The sequence below is a fragment of the Trachypithecus francoisi genome, unplaced genomic scaffold (genome assembly GCF_009764315.1).
Source record: "Trachypithecus francoisi isolate TF-2019V2 unplaced genomic scaffold, Tfra_2.0 Lachesis_group1, whole genome shotgun sequence".
NCBI lineage: Eukaryota > Metazoa > Chordata > Mammalia > Primates > Cercopithecidae > Trachypithecus > Trachypithecus francoisi.
The window spans coordinates 40057411-40070486 of record NW_022681454.1 but is presented as its reverse complement, the minus strand read 5'-3'; the positions used below and the strand labels follow the sequence as shown (position 1 = coordinate 40070486).

At 43.2% G+C, this 13076-nt stretch overlaps 1 protein-coding gene across 8 annotated transcripts in view; it reads right to left on the bottom strand.

The window, feature by feature from the left end:
* The window catches only part of RHOH (ras homolog family member H), a 54038-nt gene extending 41602 nt beyond the window's left edge, over window positions 1-12436 (bottom strand). For 2 of the 8 annotated variants that reach the window (XM_033214049.1, XM_033214044.1), the window contains exon 1: window positions 6207-6760. The gene's annotated coding sequence lies outside the window, so the exon portion shown is untranslated. Of the gene's footprint in view, window positions 1-80; window positions 402-698; window positions 1103-4841; window positions 5774-6206; window positions 6761-10299; window positions 10459-12113 lie in introns of those variants that run through there. The other 6 variants (XM_033214051.1, XM_033214048.1, XM_033214047.1 and 3 more) reach the window with 6 other exon arrangements.
* Between the last annotated feature and the right edge of the window lie 640 nt (window positions 12437-13076).

Below are 13076 nucleotides of genomic sequence, written 5' to 3'. Positions count from 1 at the left end.
AACCACTTCACCCACAATACACACACACACATTCACACACTCACAGATATACCTTCCCTGGACAAAACCAAACTGTTTACCTTTATTCCACTAGTGTTTCTCAAAGTGTAATCTTCAGGTAATTCACATCGCAGTCTTCACAGGGTGGGAGGATTTGTTAAAAATGCATATTCCTGCCAACGTCCAGACCAACCGCATCAGAATGCATGGAGATGGAACCTGGATGCTAAATTAGTTAACTCTTCCCGTACTCATCCAGGTGATTCTTAAACACACTAAAATGAACCGGCCAGGCGCGGTGGCTCACGCCTGTCTGTAATCCCAGCACTTTGGGAGGCCAAGGCGGGCGGATCACAAGGTCAGGAGATCAAGACCATCCTGGCTAACATTGTGAAACCCTGTCTCTACTAAAAATACAAAAAAACTAGCCGGGCGAGGTGGCGGGCGCCTGTAGTCCCAGCTACTCGGGAGGCTGAGGCAGGAGAATGGCGTGAACCCGGGAGGCGGAGCTTGCAGTGAGCTGAGATCTCGCCACTGCGCTCCAGCTTGGGCGACAGAGTGAGACTCCGTCTCAAAAAATAATAAATAAATAAATAAAACTTGAGAACCGTTGCTTTACAAAAATCATTTCTTCTCTGGTTTCAGCCCCTATTTTTTTCGGGTCAAAATGGAGCTATTTTCTTATCCATCTTGTTTACCTCTGAGATCAGCATCTCCTTGTCTCTTCCTAAGAAACCTTCTCTCCCCCGTCTCTCTGGCCTTTGATGGTAGCTTTTCTCTGGGCTATTTCTCAGGCCCTGCAGTCTACTTTAGCAAGTCCTCAGGACACAGTTACTTACTTCTTCCTCCTCCTTAAGCTGCTCTAAAGAAACCCCTTTAGCATCCACAGCTCACACTGCCCAGCTCCAAACTCCCTTTACAATACCCTGCCCAGGGATTCACAGTAATATTTATTGGTTAAAGGTAAGCCCCATGTGGTTCACAAAACTCATAGCCTTCCTCCTAAATATTACAACTACTCAAGATCACTTATTAACGGGGGTTCTCCAAATTTCTTAAATGCACACACCACGACCACAATAAACGAAATAAAAACAAGTTCTCCTATTTCACCATTCTAACATACCAAATGCTGCCATTTTTTTACAGCTCACATTTAATTCTTATTCATAACAAAATCAGAATGTAATTAAAAATTTTAATTCTGCTTTTCTAACCTAATATCATATCAAATATATTTTCATAACCATCATAACTATGATTTTTAATGACTTTAAAACAACCCACGGGCTGTGCTCAATGACGTGGCTGTAATCCTAGCACTTTGGGAGGCCGAGGCAGGAGGATCACTTGATCCCAGGAGATGGAGACCAGCCTGGGCAACAAAGTGAGACCCTGTCTCTACAAAAAATAAAAAGTTAGCCAAGTGTGGTGGCACACACCTGTGGTCCCAGCTACTTGGGAGGCTAAGGCAGGAGGATCAAATGAGCACAGGAGGTCAAGGCTGCAGTCAGCTGTGATTACACCACTGCACTCCAGCCTGGGTGACAAAACAAGACTGTGTCTTAAAAAAAAAAAAAAAAAATCTCATGGAGTTATTGTTGCCAGAACCCCTATTGCTTAGTGTTTTGGTTATTTTCAGATTTTGCTGCTATACATGATAATACGATGAATATGTTCATGCATATTATTTCTTTCTTCTTTGAATTATTTACTCAGAATAAATTTGCAGGAGTGGAATGAATGGATCAAAGTGTATGAACACTTTAATGGCTCTTGGTACATATTGTCAAATCGCCATATTTGTATTTTACACAGTTCCTCAGTAGTATGCTAGTAAATGTTTACAACATGCTTGCCCCCACACGCCCCGAAAAAAAAAAGTGGGGAGCCTGATTTACTGTGTTTGCTGATTTTCACAGTGTAAATACTTTTACCATAGCCAGTTTCAAGCCACCAACATGACATCGCTGAATACTAAATTGAAAAGAGATGCTCAGATAGCACATTATTATATAGCATTTCCATAATACAGATAAAGAGAAGTCAGTAACTTCAGTGGCTTGGAAAATTTCTGAAAATATGACAATCAGCACTTGTAAGCAAGCCTGTTCTAGAACACCACTGTAAACATCTCCCTTGATATTTTGCAAGAGCACATCTTTTTTTTTTTTTTAATTGAAATTTCACCCTGTTCCCATCTGTGTGACAAACAATGAGCATGCTTTTAGGTCCACAGATGATGCAAATAATAAACAAAATCTAATGCAAAAAAAGGGAGGATACAGTGAACATCTAACGCCTGTCTGGGTTGAATAATTCCGTCTACCCACCCTCAAGCATTCATTGTACGGTGTTTTTTCCGTGAGGTCATGTATACAAACGATTCGATCATTTATTTACTTAATGAGGCACTGAATGGATGACTATATGTAGTTCTCAGGCAAATGTGATGAGACCCGTATCTTCTGTTTCTTAACCACTCTCTTCCTTGGTTTTCTTTTCTACGAAATGAGGAAGAGGTCACTGTGACTTCAGTTTTACGAGAATCTGAGTGCAGAGATAAGAAAGGTTCAACTTATGCTCTAAGAAACACTTGAACATTTAGCAATGCTCTGGAAATTTCTTCCAAAAGCAATTCATTAGCATTCATTTTACCAGAAAAGAGTGTGATTTGGCACTTTCTCGCTTGAAAGCAGCTTCCCCTCTTTGGACTGCCCCAGAACAATATGTAGCTTCTGCATGTATACAACACTTTGGTTTTTAAATTAGTGGCGCCCTATGTTTGCACGTTAAAATGTAGGTATGACTGAGCTAAACATCCTCACACCCTTGACCCTGTCACCCTACTCCAGTAACTCATCCCAAGGAATAAACTCAAAACAAAGGAAAATACTTTCTGTGTAAAGATATTAATCACAATAGAGAATAGATCAATTTGCCTCATTTCAGCACTATTCAACTTACAGTTTCTGGGGCCCTGGTAGGAGAGTTCTGGATTCTTGTTTCCTAAATCCCCACCTGTAAAACGACCACTTTCCAAGTTGTTTTAGGGCTTGCATTTTTTAATCACACAGATTCCCGGATCTCATGTGAGGGTTGGGATATGAGACATGGAATTTCAGTTTCTTAAAAGCTCCCCAAGTGGTTTTGCTGTCCAGCCAGCTTTAGAAACCACTATTCCACACTGAAACACCAGAAACATGATCATTATCGCTGAACAACTGTCCACATCCGGGCAACAGCATGACAACCTCTTGTGCAAGTCATCAAAAGGTTGTTCAGGGCATTCAAGCAGTTGCTAGAGTCAAATGGCTACAGGGCCACGGAGGAGCCCTAAGTTTCTGGCACCCTACCACCCCGCTGGGGTCATCCTTTCCATCTCTGACACCCTCCTTGCTCTCACTGCCCACCCCAGCCTCCCACTCTGTCATGCTGCCTCCCAGCCTCCACCTGTGCACCCCATCCTGACCTGTGCCCATCCCTTTTCATACACAAAGCTCCAGAGCCTCCTCCCTTAGGACACCAGTGGGACTCTAGAAGGAACACTACCACCGTTTGACTCAAGTCATCTGCGCACATAATTAGGAATCCCCTGCACAATTAACACACCAGGTGGATTTCCATTTTTTATAGGAGGCTTTTAATCCAAAAAATATTTATAACCTAGAGAGTGGAATGGGGAAGCAGGATGCTTTTTAATCTTGGCTTTCACCCAGATCCAAGCATCCCGAACCCAAATAAGCACTTAATGCCACAATGATCCCCACTCCTAAGTAGAAATGGAATTTTAGTTGTGTGTTAGCACCAAAATTAACACATTGTAAGATAGAATAATTTAATTTAAACTGGGCAAGGAAGAAAGGTCGTGCTCTCTGCCTCTAATGAAAATCACCTCTAGAATTCCACTCAAACATTCAGAGAGCAACATCAAACAAGGAGGCCCACAAGTAATGCAGCAGCTACTCGGAGGACCTCTCTCATAAGCTAGAGAAACTGTTACAGAAAGGCTTGAAATAGCAGTTTCCAAGCTTGTTTTCCTTTCTTCATATGTATTCCCACTAGAAAAACATCCAACCCTGTGCTTTGTCCATATTTGGTGCTCAAAAAATGTTAATCCCCAGCCTCCACCTGTCACCCCCCACTTTCCCTGGAAAGGAATGTTGGGATTAGGGGAATGTTGGGATTTGCAGGCTTCTTGCTCTTAAGCCAGGGCTCATAACACCTTCATTTGTGTCAATAGCCAAGTCCTTAAGAAGAATCATAAGAGTTGTATCTATTGAGAGATTTTTTTAAATTAGGCACTAGGCTACATGCTTTACATGTTTTTATCTCATTTGATCTCTGCAACAACCCTGTGAGGTAGGTATTTTCAGTTATTATTCGTGTTATTAGAGTTATTTTGTGAATTTTTTAAAAAAATCTGAGCATTGAAGAAGTGAAGTAACTTGTCTGAGGTTCCCACAGCCAGAAATGATAGAATGGGGATTCGATGCAAAGCGATCTTGTTCAAAAGTTGGGTTCTTATTCACCATGCTGTATGTTTGTAATTATATGGGTTCAGATATTTTATGGTCCAGAAAAAAAGTGTCTGAATTATTACGATCTACTGACTCTCTAAACAACGTCCAGAAAAAGAACAGAAGCATACCCATGTCATCTCATTTAGACATGCAAAGAAAGTAACACATATTTCATGGAATTTGGGGACTGGCTTTTGAGGAATAGAGACTTGCTTATCATTCATCAACCAACTCGTCCTCCCAAGAGGAAGACCGCTTTAATTCTCGGATCATTGAAGGGCCTCCTTAAAATGTAGAAACCATAGGTGGAGGTCTTACCTGTACCCCGAGCCACACGAACCTTTCTCTGTGTAAATGATGTCCTAAGGGAAGACAGTAGACGGCAAATGGAGGCCCACAGTCAGGTGTACGGATGCAGAAAGCAGCCCCAGTGGGAAGAGGCTACACTCGACAAGCTTCCTCTCACATGGAATTCTGCTAGTGCCGTGAGAGCCGAGGAGGCGCAGCCCAGGGCAGAGGGAGACCAGTGACTATTGAATGGGGTCACTGCTCCCCAGTGCCTGCAAGGTCCTCCCTTTTGCATCCACACCCTAACCGTCTAATCTGATTTCCTGCAATGTGTAAAACAAACTATCTTCTCTTCTCCAGTGTCTCTTCAACTGGCCTTATCATCTCCACGTCAGCCTTGCCTTTGTGCCTTTGCCCACAAGGTCCTCCTAGTCTGAAATCACCTTCCCCTTCTTCTTCTATCAATACTTCGCATCCTTCCAAAGCCCAGATCTTCCCAACGACTCCAGTTTGCCCCCAGACCACCTGCATGGAATTCACAGAACTCTTCAAGCCTGTGATCCCCACTCATCACTGAATTCTCATCTTGCACTGCTTCCTAAATTTTACTTCTTATCACGACTACTAGATTATACAGCCCTTCAAAGTAGAGATTTTTAAAATATTTCTCTTATATACTCCACAGCACCAGCTTAGAACCAGTAAGGGATCACCAACTACTTGTTGCCTGCTTGAGTACTTCAATGGCACCTTTCATTTAGTAAAGCACCTAAAATCGGTGATTTCCCAAACTTTGTTTAGTTACAACTCAGGCTACTGACTGGTACCTCGTAGCATATCTCCATATCAAACCACCTCTGAAGAAAAATTAAATTTAATTAAAAACTACATGTGATACATCATAGAGCACTTTTGGGAAATGGGCATTAGCATTGGCGAGAGGCGAAAAACACAAGCTAGAAGTTCCAGATTGAAATCTACGTCATTTAGAATTTCCGTTCTGTTTCTTTTCTGAACTAGACAACTTTAAAGTTCAGATTTGCACAACTTAGTCTTTAGATTTACTTCATCAAACCTTGGGTAGTATTTAAACTACCCATACGGTTGAACCCAGCCACAGTCAGTCACAAGCATATGCATTTTCTAGACTATCTGGAAAATCAAAAAGCCAACGGTTGTAACTTTTAATGTTTCAAAAATCTTGTTAGGACTGTGGTGAGGGGCAGTGAATATCAAAGCAACACCCCCCCGGCCGTCCCACTATGAATTAGTTCTACACCTTATAGCAGGTAGATCAGAGTCATTACAATGTTTGGCCTAGAGTAAAACCTAAACAAAATTAGAAAAATTTCTTTTGACACCAAAGAAATACTTTTAAAGAAGCAAAATCCTTACCTGTTGCAGAATGCCGAAGGAATTTCTTGACAGTAAAATGACTGACTCTGGAAATCAAATTTGTTCAGCAAAAGGATGTGAAAACAAAAGCGGCCCAAGCCTTTTCACTGTGGTTGACTTCCTCCTAGGATCAACCGCTCCCTCGCTCCCGAGAACATTAACTGATTCACACTGGAAGAACTGAAAATACAAGAGTTGGGCTGGCAGGGAGTCCACCCCAAGATGGTTGGGTTTAGTGTGCGTGAGGCAGCAGGAGCAATCCGAATGTGACAAAAGAGATTAGCAAGTTCCTGTGCCTAAGTCAGTTTCCTGTAGCTGGCTTCTCCGCAGAGGGGGTTTCATTTGTGTGGGTTTAGGGGGGGTGTGTGCACGTGCGTTTCTCTCCATTAGAATATGAAACTTCCCCAGATCAGAGGCAGAATAAGGCCTTTGCTGCACCACTGGGTTTGCGTTGAATTTATCTCCCACCCCACTCCGAGACTGTATTTCTCTCCCGCTTCACCCGATTTTCCTCCAGCAAAGCCCTACGTAAAACTGAAGAATGGAAGACTGAAGAGTCCAAATGATTCCTCATGGAAGTAAAATTACCAAAAACAAAGAGTCCATGCCACTGATCTGTCTTGGTTAATCCGAGCTTAGGAAACAGCACCTTAGAACTTTCCTCACATCAGCTCGGGGAAAACAGGAGGTGGGTTGTCTGCCTTGCTTTGCTGCATTAAAAACTATCAAATAATATTTTGCAAAGAACAGACGCAGGCTTAGTGAGAGTTCAAGCAGCCCCTGCCGTGCGTTCACACCTGTGTGGATGGGCACCTGGGCTGGGAGGTACCTGGCGATGAGTTGCTTTTTCAGACTCCTCAGAGTTTCATTATTTGCCTAAAAACACAAGTTTACTTGTTTTGTCCTAATGGGCAATCCAGGTGTAGAGACCATCTGCAACTACTTAGGTTATGGCTAAACGCCTAACCCAACAAATGGAACTTTCGTGATGTGGTCACAACCCCCTGTGCTCCGAATCCCTGAGTAACTGTTGATGCTACCGCTCACGGTGATAGCTTGGTCAAAATACCTGCTGGCCATAAGGATAAAATCAACTCCATGCCTTTTATTTCATTTTATCAGTGCATCAGTCCCACACTCAAAGATTTGGGTTTAATTGGGCTGGGTGGGGACCGGACATCAATATTATTTTAAACCCCTCTGATTATTCTAAAGTGCTGCTGCCACTCTAATGGATGAGAAGGACGAAAAAACATTCCAAGCAGAGGCAAACAGTACATGCAAAGGCCCTGAGGTAGGAAAGAAGTTGGCATGTTCAAAGAAGTGAAAGCAGATGACTGTGCTTGCAGCATAGTTGTAGAGGGAATCAATGGCACAAGGTGAGCATTCTTATCAATAGACACACAATTACCAAGTTCACAAGACTTTCATATGAACCCAAGTGTCAATTTGTTGATGCATAGTAAGAACTCAATCTGCCAGCTGAGATCCTTGAGCCTTCTGAAGACCACATTATCTCCTAGAAAATCCTCTGTGGGAGGCCAGGTGCGGTGGTGGTGGCTCACACCTGTAATGCCAGCACTTTGGGAGGCTGAGGGGGGAGCATTGCTTGAACCTAGGAGTTCGAGACCAGCCTGGGCAACATAGTGAGATCCCATCTCTACAAAAATATAAAAATTAGCTGGGCAACCACACCTGTAGTCCCAGCTACTCAGGAGTCCAAGGCAGGATTGCTTGAACCCATGAGGTTGAGGTTGCAGTGACCTGCGATCCACCACCACACTCCAGCCTGGGGACACAGCAAGATTCTGTCTCAAAAAGAGAGAGAGAGAGAGACAGAAGAAGGGAAGGGAAGGGAGGGAAGGGAAGGAAGAAAGAAAAGAAAGAAAGGAAAGAAAGGGAAAATCCTCTGTGGAAAGCCAGATCACCATGGTGATGTTATCCGCTGAGCAGAACATAAGCTTGTGGATATTTTATTTACTTCTGGTTTTGTTCATCAAAGGATTTAGAGCATCTTGCAGAAATACTTACACCTTAGCAAAATGAAACAATTAAAAACAAGAAACATGAAAATAGGCCAAGAGAAGTGAAGACAAAAGCGACACTGAAACAGGGGGTAAGGTTAATTACAGCGAATGTGTGCCATGTGGCTCTACGCTCTTCAGCAACGGGTATGAAGCAGGAAACACCACCACAGAGAAAACTCTTTGCCCACGGGAGAAACATAAACAAAGAGCTCAGAACCATGAGGTCTCCCTGGCTCCCCAGTGCTGAGATTAAAGAGGAACTCTGCCCCCTGGATTCCCATAGAGAGACAACATGGCTGAAGTGAAACACTATGTTTAGACTCCACGCAGCCAGCCACAAGTCTGTGAGGTGGTTCCTTACACTTTTCCTCCATGTATGCTGATTGCATCTCACCAAATTGTTCACTAAAAGCAACTCCAGGGCATGCGGCGGGGAGAGTGCAGCAGGAGATTAACAGAGTGTGCCACCCCACAACACCGCTTTGATGTTCCAGTTTTATCCAGAGATGAAAAATGACTTCATGGGCCGGGCACAGTGGCTCACGCCTATAATCCCCACACTTTGGGAGGCCGAGGCAGGCGAAGTGTTTGAGCCAGGAGTCCAAGACCAGCCTGAGCAATATAGCGAGACCCAGTCTCTAAAATAATAATAATAATAATAGGCAGAGTGCGGTGGCTCACGCCTATAATCCCAAAACTTTGGGAGGCAGAGGAGGGCAGATCGCTTGAGGTCAGGATTTCGAGACCAGCCTGGTCAACATGGTGAAACTAAAAATACAAAAATTAGCTGGGCATGGTGGTGCATTCCTGTAATCCCAGCTACTCAAGAGGCTGAGGCAGGAAAATTGCTTGAACCCGGTAGGCAGAGGTTGCAGTGAGCCGAGATCACACCACTGCACCCCAGCCTGGGCAACAGAGTGAGACTTCAGCAATAATAATAATAATAATAATAATAATAATAATAAAGAAAAATGACTTCAGATATGCTTCAGAAAATTCAGGATAAAAAGTTTGTCTCATTCAAGTTTCTAAAAGATTTAAAGAGGCAAAGAGTTCAAAACTGGTTGCCCCTCCAACAAGAGATCCAGTGTCCTTTAAGGGGGACACTGTCTCCCCTTCAGAAAGCAGAGGAGTCACACAAGGACAGCTTCCTGTACGGACAGACCCCCTCCATCTCCTAAGTAGAAAGGGAGGTGAGGCTCTGCCCTTTGGGAAACAAAGCTAGAAACGCCACCAGCATGATTTATCATGAGCTCCGGGCCTCAGGTCTTGTACCATTTTCTGCACGAAAGTGGAGACATACTCCAGAGTCAGGATGGACTGGGTGTGTCCTCAGGCACAAGCACTCCCACCCCATCCTGGAAGGGACTAGGAAGGGCACTGTCATGCCTGGCTGCGAGACCCCTGTCCCTTTCACCCCATGGCTGACCACCTTTCTGCTTCTGAAGAACTGGCTTTCTGTGCCTGGAATTGCCAGTTTTAGATGATCTGGTACAGGCCAGCATTGGGCTTCCTCCTACTCCTGACTTACACGCCTCTAATCTTCACACAGTTTAATCTCAGAGAGGATTTTCTTAGACAGAGGGGACAGGGGGTCGCCATCTAATTTTCTTCCTTTCTTGAAAATGTCTTTTTGGTGTCTCTCTCTCTCCCCACTCCCCTCCTCCCCCACCCCGCCCCTCCTCTCCTCTCTCTCTCTCTCTTGTTCTCATTCTTTTAACAGACTTTTAACCGACAGGGGTAGTGGTGAGAGGAGGAAGCAAACGCTGAAAATACATGCACACATTCACAGACACACACGCACCCGCACCCAAGCCCCACAGCGTGTCCCTTCTGATGCTGTGTGGTCGGTCCTTGGGATGGGGTAGGGGGAAATCCTGGGGACTTCAGAGTGGCATGAGGAAGGAAACCGTGGGTCCGCAGTCCCTAACTGGGAATCAGAGGCCCCCGCTGAGCCATCTTCCAGGAAGCCATCTGTAGCCACCACCCACCTCCCCTGCAAGCCCAGTGAGGTGCCCTCCCAGGGGCTCCACAGCACGTTGTGTTAACACGGCTGGAGCACTCACCAAATGGCCCTGTGGTGTTCACTTCAGAGGTCCCAGGGCTCGGGGTCCAGCCTTGCTCACTCAGAAATCCCAGGCACCAAACAGTCATTCAACAACCGCTTTCTGACCAGTAGATTGATTCTCCCATCTCACAGCCTCACAGCTGCCCTTTACAGTAAACACTTTAAACCCTATTTTAACAGCCAAGGAAACAGAGACTTCAACGGGTTAAATGATTTGCATAAGACCCTATGGCCTACGAAAACCAGAACCCAGATTCACCCCATTCATCTGTCCTGGCTGTCACTCCCACTGCCTCCCCACAGAGAGAACTGAACCAGTGCGGGCAAGGAGGAGCAGCCAGAGCCCCGAGGCCCAAGGCCCATTTTCTTGGCCCTGAACATGCCCCCTCCAGGATTCCCTGTGCAAATGGTCCCAGTCAGGTCAAGGTGAAAAAGCAAAGACTTACTTTCTCAAAACCACCTGCATCAGAAATGTTCTCTGATATGGCAAAAGAACAGCTTACTTTTACTTTAATAGTCTCCTGTGAACAAAGACCTCTTTTACTGAGGTTTTTAAAATAATATGACAACTACCTGTGTACCCTGAACTCATGCATAAGCACTATGTTTGCTCATTGCAAAGCTGTTATGCCACTTACACCAGCGAAAACTCTTAATGACAACTGTAATTGTATGAATAGTAAATCTTAGAAATCTTGAGATGTGATTCATCTACTAAATTATTTCAACGCTGGGTTAGTAAGATGCCTTTCCCTACCCCTTGCTATTGGCATATTAACTGAAATGATTTAGATTCAGTGGGTAGCTTTTAATGTTTATACAGACCCTCCTTTATGCCACCTAATAAAATATTTCAGTGAGTTGTGAAGATAGGTAATATGTACTAAAACCTTGTCTGAAGGCTCTGAATTTCAAACCCAGGCCATTAGTCATATTGCAATTATTCTCACCCAGCTCCCCACTGGATGATGAACAACTGTATTAAAACAAAATATCCTTTCTTTCTGATTGAGAGATTTCATGATGGAAACTACAAAAGGTTAAGAGAATGATCTTAATTCTGATGTAACTTTTAGTGTAAACATACATTGATATAAAATACTTTCTAAATTCAGAATATTGAAATAGCTTCAAAATGCCACAGGCTAGAAATCTCATGGGTGATTTCCTCTTTATGCATTTTAATTCATTGTAAAAAAAAAAAAAAAAAAAACACCCTGCTTAACCAGATAATAGCATTTGAAACATCTTCTAGCTTCCCTCTTATTGCTATAACCATAAAAACATCATTTCCCCTGCTGTTATTCTCATCATTTATTTTCTCTTTAAATATGTTAATGTATCATAACATATTGCTTTTTGTTTCAGTGAATATTCGGTTCTCAGGATTCTCAACTGCTGTGTTTATTCTGGTTTGTTTGCCCTGGATAACTGTGTTGATCTAGCAAACATTCACATCCTGGTTCTTTTTATTGCAGAGCCATAATTCATAAGAAGACAGGGTCTTGTTGTGGAAGATGATAGCATCCGAAGTGATAATTCAAGCTGTGGCTCTAAAGTTATGATACACCTTTTTTTAAAAAAGCCTGTCAGAGCAGAGCAAATGTAGTCAAATGACCGTTTCCCTTCAAAGCAGTCCCTCGATAGTTGATGCACTTTTGCAACATTGCAGACATTAGTCAAAGTGCATTTAGACCCTTTTTACAATATCCTTGAGAGACAGCTTAATAAACTACAAAACAAAACCAGTATCTCTGCATTCTGTTCACAACTTGTTTTTGACTCAAAATAGTACCTGGCTTTTTAACCCACCTTATTCACTGGACGTAGCTCCGAATGGCTGTCTCCTAAAATCAAATCCACTCTAAAAGGAAAAAGATTTTGCCATCATTGCCAAGGTTTTTAAAGATTGTGCTGCAGGCTCTGGGAGTGAGTCCAGAGGAGGAGTTTAAAATGTAGTGTTAGTAAGAGCAGTATCTTTGGGTCAAGTGTTCGAGTTCCTAGGGAATGACTGCAAAGCACAGGACATGCACAGTGATGTAGAAATTCATCAGCGGGAGGAGTGAAAAAGAAGGTCATCACTGCTTCTTCTCAAACTCATGTCTTACTCATTGCATTGATAGGGATCTTCAGTTTGAGCACAAACATCACAGGGTAACTGCAACCCAGCACATCTGCTCACAGCGGGCGCTGCAAACATTTCAGTTGTGAGGCAGGGCAGACCGAGTGTTAACTTGCCATCTTTTCAAAATAACAGATCTCCTCTCTGTTCTGTAGGGAACAGGTTGAAGCTTACACTGAAAGGCAATCTGAAATTTTGGAGAAATACAAATTTGGATTCAGACAAAACAAGATGCGAATCCTGGCTCCACTTATTACTAAAGATGAGGCCCTGATCTGCCCATCTGCAAAACAGGTATAATATCTAACTTGGAAGAATTTTATTTAAAAAAAAAAAAAGCCGACTAGTGCTTGGAATACAGTAAATACTCAATACATAGTGGCTGTTATTAGCCACTCCTGTTTTGGACGTTTGCTTTCTGGAGTTTTTCCCCCTCCATCCCTACCCCCTCTTTAAATAGCAACTGTTGAATTGCAAAATTTGGAAAGCTTTGGCAGGGCCCAAATTCATGTGGAATAAAGTCATAGAAGCTCACACATCACTCAGAGGATTCTAATGTCATGTGTTTATTGTCGTGATGAGTTAAAAGGATACAGAAAATTTAAAACCAAATTGTTAACGATATTTTATTCCTTATGCATAATCTGAGCAAC